Raw genomic sequence first — 14506 nt, 5'->3', positions numbered from 1 at the left:
AGGGAGGGGCTACTGAGATCTCTGATTTGGGCTTGCAAGGTCCCATCGCCAGGTGACCAGGACAGGGCTGCAGCTGTGTGATCATGCTCTCTACTAGCCTGCCTGTCGCACCCTAGGCAGGCCCACTCTGTTACTCTATTACAGGGTGCAGTAAAACTGACTTTGCTTTCTTGACTTTGTTTTCACTCTCACTTCCCTGAGTCTCCCAACGGAGTTCCTTCCCTGTAATACAGGTTAACAACGTGCTGGCCTGTGGCTTCTGGCTACAGGAGTCTAAGTCTGCTGTCTAACACAGTGAATGTCCTTGCTTCACAGCACACAGGGGTTTGTCAGTATTTAGCAAGATGGTGCCTCTGAAATTTTCCCCTCTCCATTTGGGCTTGAGGCACTGGAACATTCCCTAGAGAGGCATTTTGTTCCTCTGGGGTCTCAGCATTTACTAATAGTGGCTGCCCCCAGTTGTTCCTAATTCACTGTGGGTGAATGATTCAGTTCAATTCAGCGTCTACAACTTGTGGCTTCTTAAAGGAGCCAGGCCATTTTGCAGCACAATGAAACACAGCTCAAATAAAGTAAAACCACCTAAGAGCACAATCATAAATTAGAAAATATGAACTGTATTTATTTCCAATGTCCAGAATTATAAACTCTTCAACTATGAAAACAAATGTATGCCTGGGTTAAAAAAAAGAGAAAGAACTTAATAGAAATCAGACAGTGATCCTAAGTGCTTTGATGTGGCCTCCTGTCCTTCCATGCGCTTGGAGGATTGGCTCTTTCTGATAAAGTTGTGGGGCCCCTGCTGAGGTGGCTTCTTAGTCCCCAGAGAAATAGAAGGGCATGTTCATGGCCAAAAGGGAAGGCTTCATTGTGTTTTTGGAGTAAATGTGAGATTTCACAGGTGAACCAACACTATTACAGCCAGAAGGTATTTTGGGCTGATTGTCAGAGCTGCTTTTGAACACGAGCAAAAAGAATTTATTCAAGATTTGCATTACTTAAAGGAAAACAAACCAGGCAGGACAAAATAAATGGGGAATTTAAGAAAGAAAACCCACTGCCACCAAACACCACCCTGAGTTTGGCAGAAATGATTAAAGCCAGATGGAGGAGGGAGCCCAGGTGCCCAGACAGGGGACGGGGTTGGGGGGGCGCGTCGAAGGACAGAAGCTGCTGCGCCTTAGCCAGCAAGGTCCAAAACCTTCAAATCACTTGCATGCAAGGCAGACAAGTATTTTCTTTCTTCCTCCATGTCCTCCTCTTGCTTCTTCTTTCCTCATTCCCTGTAGTAACAGGGATGTTCTAGGTTGGAAGTTTCCAAATGAAAGGGCTTTGTGACGGGGCTGGGTGGAGCCTGAGGAGTGGGGTGGATGCGGTGCAGCAAAGCAGCCAGCAGCACAGTCATGATTCCTCGACACTCTCCCCAAACTCTGAATTTCATAATAACACTCCCATCCCAGAGATGATAAAAGGTGCATTCGGCTGCCTCGATGGCAGTCCTACAGGCAGTTCATTGGTGGGTCGTTAGACGCTTTGAGCTTAACCAGACCTACACATATACTCAATCTAATTCTATCATGTGGCTTCTAATGCCATTGTATGTAGCCCCTGGCAGCAAAGCCATTTTCCAATTGCTGGCATCCTCTTCCTTCAGCTCTCATCCTTCCAGAATCATTTACAGCTCCATGTCTGAATCTCCCCAGAAAATATATTTTTTTCTTGGGTAAGATGGTTTCCAGAGAACAACACTTTCCATAGGAGAAATGAATCTAAAAGTTCTTTTCATTGCAATCGGCACAATAGTGAAGAAATTCAGGGACCTTGATGCTGTGTAAAGGAAAAGAATGTCACAGAAGTTCTTTGTGTCGTATTTTTTTATTTATAGCTTTGATCACATTTGTGACTTCACCCATTTAGTGAAGAACATTATTAGTTTGTTCATATGAGTGCTTTGTTCATGTTTTGATTCAATCCAGAAGCCCTTAAGAGAAGCTGCATGAGCTCTACAAAGACAGGGACTTTGGTCTAGTGCGTTCGATCCAGTATTCACAGCTCCTAGTAAAGTACCTGGCTCTTCATAAGTGTTCATTAATATTTATTGTTGAATGACTAAGGTATTCTCTAGTGGGGAAACTGAAAGTTTTGACCATCTTTTGAATGTTGTGGTATTTTGTGTCAAACAGATGCATTTATCTATCTTGGAGTGAAGAAGAAAAATTCTGACCTGATTTCACTCTTAGGAAGAAGTGAGGCTCTTAAAATAGATTTTTATCTCGTATACTTTAAATTTGCAAACTACCACGAGGTATTTAGAAAGTCAATCTCTTCTGCCATTGCAAGTAAAACTTCTATTCTGTGTCATACAGTACTCTTTTGTCAGCTGCAAGCTAAGCCCTGCCAGCAAGAACAGACTGTTCCCTTTACAATATGCCTGAGAAGAGGATTCGGGACTCTGGTAAAAAGGATGTACTTCAAATTAGATACACTAAGCTAAAATTTCCTCAGTCCCCTTCATTTTGAGGTAAACAAAGCAAAAGTGAATGTGTATTGTTTTATTCTTCATCATCCTTAGCTAATTGAGCCAGTGGTTTGAGGATTTGAGAAAATACAAAATTTCAACCTCTGCTTTTCAGCTGAGTCAATAGAGCTCCAACAACTGTTGGCCAAATCCCAGGTGAAGCTGTGCAGTGATTCTTAAGCAACATTTTAAAAGTCTCTCTTATTGATAAGGAAATTATAAACTGAAACCTAGACAGCTGTACGACCTTTTCCCAGAAAGAAAAGTCTGTTGCCAGTGTGCTGACAGCTGAAGAGAAAGCCAGGGGTGCTCCCAACAGTAAAACTGGGCTGGAATGAGAGGCAGCACTGAATCTTCTGATGGAAATTTGGATGGAGACCTAAGAGTTTTCTTTGAACCTGAGCATAGGGGAAATGTTACCAGCAAGAGGTAAAAGGACTTTGTGATGATGTCAGACCTCAAGCTTCTAATAGTGCCTTCTTCCACTTCACAACTTGCTTTGGGAATTCCAGCAGAAAGAAAAGCATATGCTTTCAGAGATCCCCAATGTGCCATTGAGGATTGCAGGGGCTGGGGGGGCATTTCTATGTTCCTCCTGTTTCGATAGTTTTAAAATCAATTACCCTGAAATGGGTGGATGATCCAGTTGTGGACTTAACCTGTGGATGTGGCTGTCGAGCAAATGAACAAATCAATGTATACCATTTATCTTAGATAACTGCTGTTTAATGTGTTAAACGCTTGATATAAACTACTTTGCTAACTGTATTGGAAGTGACTATTACTGAAATACAAAAAGTAGAAAAGTTTTCCTTGTCATGCCTTCTCATTTCTTCAACTCTTTGGAAATATAATCCATGCATATCCTCTAGGATTCAGCCCACAAACAGGAAATGTGATTTAACAGCATTTAAGCTCTTGAGATTTAAATGGATTTGGCTATTGATTTCTTACCAGCATTAGCTGGGTTATTAGGAATGGATTGTGTTAATTTGGCTGACAATGAGGTTGACAGTATAACAGCATTACCACCAAAAAGCTGCTTTGGCTTTTGCCCTTAATTAGAATTTTTTGTACCATAGCAGCTCAGATTTGCCAGGCATCGTGCTTTAAAGGGATTAGGGTGAGGATTATGAAAGTGGAACCCTCCTGGAACAAGGCTAGTTATTCATTTTAGGAATGCAGCCCCAAATCCCGATTGGCCAAGATACTTGGAAATGTTTGAGGATTCCTGTCACCCTTGAAGTTGCTGTGACAGCGTAGAACAGCCAAAGAAAATCCTCCTAAGGAAAAGGCTGATTGGGAGTTGGCATGGCAACTGTAAACAGGACCCAACCTTTCTCATTTTAGAAAATTCAAAGGAGGCTAGGAGCTGAAAGTAGGTTACCAGAATACCTACAATGAGAAGATAGCAAAGCGCTGTTTAATTAATTAGAGAAGATAAAATCAGAAAGCAGAGTTGTGGGATGGTGTTAGCAAAGAGCTGAAGAGGACTTCACTCTAAAGTCCAGCGGAAGCAGTGCATCAGATGGCTGAGATTGGGGGCCGAGGCAGCCTCGTGGGGCCAGGCATTGTGCTGGCCCGGGCAGGCCTCCAGCCCAAGGTGGGCCCGGCCGACAGGCTACACAGGCTGAGTAAGAGTGCAGCCCACAAATCACTTAAAATATTTTGTGATTAAGGGAAAATAGTACCACCTCCATGAAAAGGACTTGGAATAAGACCAATAGTATAATTAGCTGAACCTTGATTTGAGCCACTCCCCCATGTGGCACCGTTGGCTCTGTCATTGGCTTCTCTCTAAAGAGAAAATCTGAGCTCTATTCACATAAAGGAATGTAGGACTCCTCCTAGATTGGCAGTCAGATGACTCAATCGGATGACATAAACCACCCCCCAACCCTCCCACCCTCCACCCCCATATACATAACCACACTTACATATTCAAAAGGTGACATAATATCAAGCTGCAAGGTGCTTGCAAACCTTTTGGAAGAGAGTAGGCTAGGACATACATGGACAATATTTTAAATACTTATTAAGCAATAAATAACTAGCTGCAGACAGACACACTCTGGATTCCAAAGTCTAGTTTAACTCATTTTCAGTCATTCAGACCCCTACATAAGAGCTTTGGTGAGTTTAATTCCAAATGGGGGAAGACATAGTGTCAGATATATGCCTTGACAATTCTTTCCTAAAATTTATGTGTCCTTATTGCTCTTACTGATTAAAAGAGAAGATTGAGAACAACTTAAATATCCACTATTTGGGTCTTCTTATATAAATATGATGCATTCCTTTTTTTCTCTTTTTAAACTAGAGAATGAGGGAGCTCACTTTATGCTGATACAGAAAGATCTCTGTATCACTCCATGTCCAAACAGGAAAGTAGAAACCACTGTATGTTTCAAGCAGAGAAGGAGGCAATCTAGGGAACTGGTTAAAAAACTGCTGGCAGGGCTGAGGAGGAAGGAAAAAAGGGGACTCGTACCTAAAGACGAGGCAGCTGCCCCTGTCCCTGGCTCAATCCTGTGAATGGCTATTCCTTGTTCATGTCGCGGAGACCACCCCAGGCTGGGGTGAAGCCAGCTGCTCAGCCCTCAGCCGGGGAAATGTCTCATCTCCTCCTCCCACACTGGAACCTACTGCCAGTGCCTCCCACTGGAGGAACCTAATACGAAATCAGCTGGATGAGTGAATCTGGGGAAAAGGATAGAGAGAATCTAGTAGGATGAATTTGAACCCAACAGTCAGGAGACACATGTGGTACATTAACCCTTTTGTTCCTCAGATCAGCACATTACCCTGTGCCCATTGAGCAACAAGCTGACACTTCCACGCAACAGAATACAGCTCTGCTCCTCAGACACATGAATGCTGGCTCACTGTCTGCCCTAAAGGGGGAACCCCAAGAGGGCCACTGTGAAGAGGCCACCTTAGCCACTGTACTCACCCCTGGTGAATTTCCCTTCTCTTTCAGTTCCACCAGACCTTGGATATTCTGTAATGTAAGAGCTACATTGTAAAGTTAACTACAGACAAAGTCAATGTTATATAAGCAAAGAAGAGATGTACAGCTGCTGCAGTTCTTGTTTCTGTAACTGGTAACAAAACTAGTTGATTAATAATGATTTTGATAGCTGAATTTGAAAGTTGAATAATAATTGATAATGAGCTTCTCCCCATGTCTATTCCATGTTCCCTTGACTTTAACCAACACCTCAGTTTGGGATTCAAGGATGACTTGAACCTTCATTTCTGAAAGGTCAGTTTTTAGTAGTCTGGCAGGTTGCAATATTATTCCATTAACTTTCATCTCCCCTGCCCTGTGGCATCCATGTGTCTTATTAAGGCATGTATGGCATGTGCTACTTCCTGCTTACCACGTCAATAACATAATTATCAGCATGATGTTCCGGGGGATATTGAGATGATCAATGCCCTGCAGACCAGATCTTGTCAAAGAGCAGAAGAGTCACCACAGGCCTGTGGTAAGGCAGTGAGGGTGTTTTGCTGATTCTGGTTGTTGAAAGCAAGTTCCTTCTGGTGATCTTTGCTAATTTGGTATTGAAGAAAAAAGCATCTGCCAGATCCACAGCTGCATACAAAGTGCCAGGAGCTCTGCTGGATTACCCAGTAGGAGACCAAGTCTGGTCTAGTACCTGAATCATTCTACGGGAACCCACCATTATCCTCCAATAACCATCTTATTGCTGCAAATGCCAAACAGATGAGATAAATGAGGATACAATAGAATAACTCCTGTACTGTTCAAATGTTGGATGGAAATACTTATCTCTGTGATTCCCCCAGGGATATGGTATTGCTTCCAGTTAATCTTTATGTAGGAAGGCGAAATGCTAGGAAGCTTCTGCATGGCCATGCCTGCTGTAATTTGGCTCACTATCCAGGCTAGGCAATTAATACGGGGGTCCTTCTGGTTGTTGAAGGTATCTATGACAACTTTATCTGGGAGCAGAAAGACGACCAGGGTAAGTGAATGGCCCACTGGAGCCCTGGGAGACAGCCACAGGCCAGAATTTTCATGTATCACCTTGTTATCACAAGTGACCCCCTGACTCCAGTGGTCCCAAAGCATTTGGGGCCTCTGGAGATTACCGATGCTTAGAGCCAGTGTTCAGAAATCCCTAAAGACCTGGGTATTTGCTTTTCCCCAATGCACAGTGAGTGGCTGCAGGTCTTTGGGGAAAGACTTAAGGAAGATTTCTGCTAGGTATTTGGCAGTTATAGAGTCGCTGCTTGAGACTTTCCAGCCTCTCCTCCTTCACCTAAGGTTAGAGTTCTCACACTTGAGCTGAAGTGCTTGCTAAAATGAAGTCTGCTGGCCCCACCTCCAGAGTGTTTGTGTCAGCAGGGCTGGGGAAGGGCCTGAAAATCTGTATTTCTAACAGTTTCAGGGGCTGCTGCTACTCCTTAGGCATAGTTTGAGAATCAGTGATCTGAGGATTTCCGTGTCTTTGAACTGAATCAGGTCTGGGGCTTGGATGACAGGCTTTGACCCTCCATTGAACAGCTCAGCTTTCAGTTCATTAGACCTAGAAGTTTTCCAATTACATAAATCAAGCAATTTTTAGCAGATTGCCCATCCATTTTGGTCCTAGGACCACCATGAACAATTAGCCATCATCAAAGAACCCTGTGTGCTAAAATACTCTGCTTCCTGCTGCAGGCACCCTGGAGGAGTGCATATGGGACGTGTGGGCAACTTACTCAGGCAAACAAGCCCTCCCAAACCTGCTGGTGGTGCTGTACACTGGTTCAGGCTGTCTGAAGGGAAATTTGGCATTATGTATTATCAAAATCAGAGATGCACATATTCTTGGACATAGCATTTTTACCTCCAAGATTCTAATCTGCGGATATACTAGCATCTATGTGCAAAGACCTACCTACATGTTGTTTATTAGAACCCTGTGTATAATGTCAAAAGCCTAGAAAAAACTTAAATGTCCATTCACAGTGGATAGTTCAATCTATACCTGGAATATTATGTAGCATTGAAAACAAGGTTGATCTACCTGTTCTGTCCTGGAAAAGTCTCCAAAATTACTTAGGTGAAAAATATCAAGGTACAGAAGAGTATATGGTATGCTTCCATCTGTTAAAAAAAAAAAAACAGGGAATAAGAAGATACATACAGTTATATACAGAACATATATTTATATGTATATAGAACATTTCCAAGAGATGGGACTTAACTTTCCATTAGATAGTCCTTTCTTTCCAGTGTTTCAATTAAAGAAGTGTATTTACTATTTTTCATTAAAAATTAATAAAAAGAGAAAAAATTCATTGTCAAAAAGAAAAAAGTAAATTTGACAATTCTGTGTGCATTATTAATGTAAAGGAAATTTTCTTAGGTAACATTTAAGAGAGAAGTGCTATTTTCTTCTAGGTGTTTTGGAAGGTAAGGGGAAAAAATCCTTTTAAACTGATTTTTACTGAATCAGCAAGGCCTTTGTTCGACAATTTGCAATACTGGAATATAAATTCTCATTAAGTATACCCAATGTGAAGAATTTTTGTTTCAAAGTGTATTTCTGTTTGGCACATAATAGGCATCCAATAAAAAAACCCGTTGGGTTGGATTGCATCACTAATTAGATGAATGTCAACCCCCAGCATTTGAGAAGTGGGATTTAAATACTAAACATCATCGAGACTCCCTTCATTTAAAGGTGATTTTGTAGCTATGTGTATTTAATATAGATTAGCATCTTTTCCTTTAATTTTCAGTTTATTGGACAGAATATAAGGATGCTATGAACTAAACCAAAAAGTCATTTTGATACAATTAAGCAAACTATTTAACCATATCAGTAACAATTAAAAAGTTACCAAGTAGGAATGGAAAGGAAAATGAGAAAGAGAAAACCAACCTCCAGAAGCAGAAATTACCCGAGGTTGGAGTTGAAAAATGTACCTATACTGAATTAAGGGGGATTTTAAACATAATCATTCTCAAATTAATAGTGCTTAAAAATAAATAACTATACCCATTAGTTACTTTTGGAAAGGGAACGTGGAAATTCATCATCTTTGGTGTCTGTCAGCTTGGAATCTCTTACTTGGTACTTTCGTGACCCACATTCACATGCAGACCGCACTGATGATCTTGATGGATGACGAGACCTCGAACTGCCTTCTGAAACATCAAGTCAGACTGCATTCCTTTCTCTGTTTTTATGTATTAAACATACTTAGTGTAATCAAATCTTCTGAAAACGAGCTCTTATGCTACATGATAGCATCAGATACTATAATCCTCTCATTTCCCAACCTTAAAGATATTTTAAGCATAAGGGATTCTCTGCTATTTATTTAAGCTTGCATGTTTTTTCTTTCCCAAGTTTACTGAATTATTTATTAGTTACACAGTATTCATGCTCTGTGCTAAGTGCCACTTCTCTCCCTTTTGCAGCTGGAGTACCAGTACAAATTCTATTTCATTATTAATTTTAAAGCTCACCTGAAGCTAAGAAAGCAACCATTCATTGTGATAGAATCACTGGGGTGGTAGTATATTTTCAAAAACATTAGGATTTTGTTCTTAATATGAGTCTTTTTTGCTGCTTTTTTGTTTGCTAAGAGACAATGATATATAGGCAATATATAAAATCTTCACACTAAGGTGTGATTATTTGTTGGCAAGATCCATACCTTGACAGGTTTCCAAGATGAAAAAGCTGAAATTTGGTTTGCTGACAAAATGCTTAGCTATTTGATTCAAACAGGAATTGATTGATGGAGCATTCTCACACCTGTATGCCAGTCTATGCAAAATGCTATAGACCAGTATGTTTCAAACTTTACGGTGCATACAAATCAACAAGAGATTTTGTTACATGCAGAGTTGATTCACAGGTCTGGGATGGGGTGAGAGATTCCACATTTAACAAGCTCCCAGGTGATGCTGATTCTCCTGGTCCACAGACCTCACCTTGAACAGGAAAGTATAGAGCAGTGGCCTGCTACCGGGGCTGCAGGCTACTGGAGATCCTAAAAGAAATACAGATGTCCAGGTCCCACCTTGGATCAGTTGAATCAGAATCTCTGGGGACTTGATGGAAGCATTACTAAATTTTTTTTAATATCGCCAAGTACTATGGACTGAATGTGACCCTCCCAAATTCATCTGTTGAAGCCCTAATTCCCCCATGTGATTGGATTTGGAGATGAGGCCTTTGGAAGGTAATCAGGTTTAGAAGAAGTCATGGGCAGGGGCCCTGCTGATGGGATCAGCATCCTCATAAGAAGAGACACTAGAGAGCTTGCTCTCTGTCTGTCTCTCTCTGCCAAGTGAGACACAGCGAGGAGATGGTCATCTGCAAGCAGAAAGAGAGGCCTCCCCAGAACCTGACTGTGCTGGCACCCTGGTCTTGGACTTGCAGCCTCCAGAACTGTGAGAAAATAAATCTCTGCTGTTTAAGCCACCCAGTCTGTACTACTTTGTTAGAGCAGCCTAAACTGCTAAGACACCAGGTGATTCTAATACTATGCAGCCTAGGCTGACAACCATTGTTGTAAAGCAATAATCATAACTCTGTTTAGGATGCTTTCAGACTACCTGGGGAGCTAAGACTTGGACCTATAAAAGTCAGGTAGTCAAGTGTGAGATTGGGTCAGAGGGGTAAAGAGTATTAGGAGATTTAGAACAGACCAGCCAGGGTGGGGGTGATGAGGGAAGAAGGCTGTGTCACTTCTTAGAGTTTTGCTGAGGACCAAATGTTTAAAGACTGAAGGCATAATTTACATTATACAACAAAAAGTCTGCACAGATTTTAAGTATTTGGTTATAGCTTTTGATCATTGTATAACTCAGGTAATCATTACCTCAGTCAAATATAGAACATTGCCATTACCCCCAGAAAGTTCCTTGGTTCCTATCCAGCTAATTCCCACCACTCATAGAGGCAACAACCATTCTGATTTCTATCGTCATAAACTAGCATTGTCTGTTTTAGAACTTCATATAAATGGAACCCACAGTATGTACCTTTTTGTGTCTAGCTTCTTTTACTCAGCATAATTATTTTAGGATTTACCCACATTATTACAGTTATCAATATATATAATTCCTTTTTATGGCTGTGGGAGAGATGTTAAACTTTATAAAGAAACTGCCAAGCAGTGCCCCAAAATGTGCATATCATTATATACTCCCACCAGCAATGTACAATAATTCTAGTTACTCCATATGTTCACCTCAGCATTGTCAGTACTCTTTATTTTAAGGTTTCATTTTTTAAAATGCACTCAACTGTGTAATGAGACCAAGGCCTCTGAAGAGCAATTTAGCATAGTGATTAAGAATACTGAGTCCTTGAAGGATAACCTAGAAACATAAAGAGAATTATAGATGTAATGACCTCTTGACCTAGGAACCCCACTTCTAGGCATCTACCTACATTTATATCTGTTAGTACAAGATAATAAATGTACAGATTTATTCATTGCAATATTATAAGCAATAATAAAAAGTTAGAAAGAATGAAAGGATCCAGTAACAGGGAACTGGCTGAATAAACTAGAGTACATCCACACAATGGAGTTCTAAGAAGTTCCAAAGAAAGAATGAGAAAGGTTTGTATGCACTGAGGTAGAGAGAGCTCCAGAATATAACATTAACTGAAAGAAAATTTTAAAAAGCAGTATATGTACAAAGTGAGGAGGAGTTACAATAAGGATATACAATCTACACACACACACACGAAAAACAAAACCCCACTACATGGGACATATATATAAGAAACTAGTAAAATATGGTTACATGTAGGAGAGAGAGACAAGGTTGAGGGAGGAAATAAGGCTTCTCTGTGAATATTTTTCCATATAGTTTTTTTTTTTTTTTTTTTAATAATTATTTTTTATTGAAGGGTAGTTGACACACAGTATTACATTACATGAGTTTCAAGTGTACAACACAGTGGTAGAACATTTATATACATAATTCTAGGTTCCAGCTATCACCCTACCAGGCTGTTACAATATCTTGACTATATTCCTTATGCTATACCTTACATCCCGGTTACTAATTTATTTTACCATTGGAAGTCTGTCCTTTTTTTTTTTGTGAGGGCATCTCTCATATTTATTGATCAAATGGTTGTTAACGACAATAAAATTCTGTATAGGGGAGTCAATGCTCAATGCACAATCATTATTCCACCCCAAGCCTAATTTTTGTCAGTCTCCAATCTTCTGAGGCATAACAAACAAGTTTTTACATGTAGAACAAATTCTTACATAATGAATAAGTTACATAGTGAACAGTACAAGGGCAGTCATCACAGAAACTTTCGGTTTTGCTCATGCATTATGAACTATAAACAGTCAGTTCAAATATGAATACTCATTTGGTTTTTATACTTGATTTATATGTGGATACCACATTTCTCTCTTTATTATTATTATTTTTAATAAAATGCTGAAGTGGTAGGTAGATACAAGATAAAGGTAGAAAACATAGTTTAGTGTTGTAAGAGAGCACATGTAGATGATCAGGTGTGTGCCTGTAGACTATGTGTTAATCCAAGCTAGACCAGGGCAATAAAACATCCACGTATGCAGAAGATTTCTCTCAGAACGGGGGGGTGAGGTTCTAAGCCTCACCTCTGTTGATCCCCAATTTCTCACCTGATGGCCCCCCTGCGACTGTGCCTGTCTTAGGTTGTTCCTCCCTTGAGGAATCTTACCCGTCTCTGGCTAACCAGTCATCTTCCGGGGCCATACAGGGAAATGTGAAGTTGGTAAGTGAGAGAGAAGCCTTATTGTTTGAAAAAGTTAGCTTTTTACTTCTTTGCATATTTATGCCCTGTGGCTTCTATGCCCAGCATTTGTCTTGAGGTATCTTTACCACTTGGAAGAATTATGATACTCGGTAAATTTGATATGAGGCACGAATTCTATTTAAGGGTTGTAATTAGGAAGGAAGAAGAAAAGCTATAGAAGTAGCAGGCGGAAGAAAACATGGGAAGATTGATTATTTCTTTGATATATCTTCTTGTAGAGTAACTTCAGCATGTATAGGTTTTAAGCTACTACTTAAATTGCACACACACATTAACATAATAGGAGTATAGTTACATAACCAAAGCATATCTGTAATTACCAGCCATCTGCAGTGAAACCAAGAAAACCAGTTAGGCACCTTAGGCATTTGTGAAAACTTATCTATGATATGGTGGATATTGTCCAACTGAACTAGAACAGTCTGAGAGAAATCAGACAAATTAAAACAACCCATTCCTGGGGACTGTTCACATGCCATATGTTCTTTTAACAGTAAATAGTTTTTAGTTGTAAGACTTTGGAGCGCTACAATTTGTACTTCTCCAAATTCTTGGTTGAGTTCCAACAGTATAGATCCAGTCCAATTTTGTTGTTTTACTGTATGCACAGGCCAGCTTAGATATCTCCTTCCTCATTCCCATGGCAAGTCCAGGAACTGGTGGGATGAGTGCATCTACAGCTGTAGCAGTGCGTGGATCTTTGTTGGGGTTTTTTGATGATCATCTTCTGGCATGAGTCTTCCAGAGAGTGCAGATGTTGGAAGTTCTTTTTCATATCGTATCTTAGTTCATTTTCGGGGTAGCCCAATTAGGCTTTGATCCTCTGTATAAACACAAACAGACCCTTTGCCTACACTTTTATATGCCCTTTATACCCTTGTGTAGAACTCGTTGGAGGTTACCACACAGGAACTGCCCTTTTTTTTTTTTTTTTTTGCTATCACTAATCTACACTTACATGACGAATATTATGTTTACTAGGCTCTCCCCTATACCAGGTCTCCCCTATAAACCCCTTTACAGTCACTGTCCATCAGCATAGCAAAATGTTGTAGAATCACTACTTGCCTTCTCTGTGTTGTACAGCCCTCCCTTTTCTCCTACCCCCCCATGCATGTTAATCTTAATACCCCCCTACTTCTCCCCCCCTTATCCCTCCCTACCCACCCATCCTCCCCAGTCCCTTTCCCTTTGGTACCTGTTAGTCCATTCTTGAGTTCTGTGATTCTGCTGCTGTTTTGTTCCTTCAGTTTTTCCTTTGTTCTTATATTCCACAGATAAGTGAAATCATTTGGTATTTCTCTTTCTCCGCTTGGCTTGTTTCACTGAGCATAATACCCTCCAGCTCCATCCATGTTGCTGCAAATGATTGGATTTGCCCTTTTCTTATAGCTGAGTAGTATTCCATTGTGTATATGTACCACATCTTCTTTATCCATTCATCTATTGATGGACATTTAGGTTGCTTCCAATTCTTGGCTATTGTAAATAGTGCTGCGATAAACATAGGGGTGCATCTGTCTTTCTCAAACTTGATTGCTGCATTCTTAGGGTAAATTCCTAGGAGTGCAATTCCTGGGTCAAATGGTAAGTCTGTTTTGAGCATTTTGATGTACCTCCATACTGCTTTCCACAATGGTTGAACTAACTTACATTCCCACCAGCAGTGTAGGAGGGTTCCCCTTTCTCCACAGCCTCGCCAACATTTGTTGTTGTTTGTCTTTTGGATGGCAGCCATCCTTACTGGTGTGAGGTGATACCTCATTGTAGTTTTAATTTGCATTTCTCTGATAATTAGCGATGTGGAGCATCTTTTCATGTGTCTGTTGGCCATCTGTATTTCTTTTTTGGAGAACTGTCTGTTCAGTTCCTCTGCCCATTTTTTAATTGGGTTATTTGTTTTTTGTTTGTTGAGGCGTGAGAGCTCCTTATATATTCTGGACGTCAAGCCTTTATCGGATGTGTCATTTTCAAATATATTCTCCCATACTGTAGGGATCCTTCTTGTTCTATTGATGGTGTCTTTTGCTGTACAGAAGCTTTTCAGCTTAATATAGTCCCACTTACTCATTTTTGCTGTTGTTTTCCTTGCCCGGGGAGATATGTTCAAGAAGAGGTCACTCATGTTTATGTCTAAGAGGTTTTCGCCTATGTTTTCTTCCAAGAGTTTAATGGT

This window comes from Manis pentadactyla, chromosome 7 (genome assembly GCF_030020395.1).
Source record: "Manis pentadactyla isolate mManPen7 chromosome 7, mManPen7.hap1, whole genome shotgun sequence".
In the NCBI taxonomy this organism is placed as follows: Eukaryota; Metazoa; Chordata; class Mammalia; order Pholidota; family Manidae; genus Manis; species Manis pentadactyla.
The sequence above is the reverse complement of the archived record's forward strand: the minus strand, read 5'-3'. Positions refer to the sequence as shown.